We start from the raw sequence: 1,074 nt of genomic DNA, 5'->3' as shown, positions 1-1,074 counted from the left end.
GTTTCCAAGGCTTGAAGTGTTTGCATCTGAGCCTTATCTTGGGAATAATCCTCAAATTTCTTGAGGAGGAGATCAATCTTATTAGCGAGCATGTCGGCCTCCTTGACGGAGTGCATACCTCGCTGGCACTGTTGGAGGCGATCATCAACTCCAACCTTGGTTGGAAACCATCTTCTCGATCAAAGATGTAGCTCTTTCAATGGTAGCGAGAAGAAAGCTCCACCCACTGCGGCATCCACATGATCACGGGATGACTGTGTCAATCCATTGTATAAGTTTTGTAGAATGAGCCAATTATCCATTCCATGGTGCGGACACGCCAGAATATACTCCTGAAGCCTCTCCCAAGCTTCAGGAATTGACTCATTTGATGCCTGCTAGAAGTTCGAAATCCGACCACGAAGAGCATTGGTTTTGCCCGTCGGGAAGAACTTCGAGAGGAACGTCTTGGCACATTTGTCCCAAGTATCCACAGCAGCCTTGTTAGCATAAAACCATTGCTTCACTCTCTCCAAGAGAGAGAATGGAAACAGACGGAGCCGGATTGCATCTTGCGATACACCCTTGATAACAAAAGTACTGCAGAGCTCCAGGAACTACTGGAGGATAGCGCTGGCATCCTCATTGGCCTTGCCACAGAAAGGGCTGGCCTGCACCATCGTAATGAGACCCGTCTTGATCTTGAAATTTTCTCCTCCGGTGTTAACCTCGGGCCCGGTGGGGACCTGGTTAGCAGACGGAGCAGAGTAATCACGGAGTGTCTTCTGGGCCATAGCTCTAGGAGCTGATGATGATGCGATGACTAGATCGACTGCCGAGAGTGATCTTCGAGGTGATACGAGATGAGCTCGCGTCCTCCTCAAAAGTGACTCTTGATCGGAATGAATGTTTTGCGGCAAGTCGAAACCGGTCATACACTACCCTGTTTTCGTATCAACAAAGACAAGAAAACAAAGCCAAGTTAGCCTGTTTAGCAAGCGAATACCAATTTCAATTTTGTTCACAACTTTGCCTATATATTTCACTCTGTGCCTTCCCCAGCAACAGCGCCAAAAATGCTTGTTGGCGGCTACC

The 1,074-nt window shown here is 48.1% G+C and overlaps 1 non-coding gene across 1 annotated transcript; it reads left to right on the top strand.

Moving 5' to 3' along the window:
- The first annotated feature begins 300 nt into the window (after positions 1–300).
- On the top strand, positions 301–407 carry LOC120646526. Its single transcript, XR_005664431.1, has one exon. It is a non-coding gene; the product is annotated as a small nucleolar RNA R71 (small nucleolar RNA).
- Positions 408–1,074: the final 667 nt, after the last annotated feature.

Source organism: Panicum virgatum, chromosome 8K (assembly GCF_016808335.1).
Source record: "Panicum virgatum strain AP13 chromosome 8K, P.virgatum_v5, whole genome shotgun sequence".
NCBI lineage: Eukaryota > Viridiplantae > Streptophyta > Magnoliopsida > Poales > Poaceae > Panicum > Panicum virgatum.
Note: the sequence above shows the minus strand (reverse complement) of the source record. Positions and strands in the feature narration are given on the sequence as shown.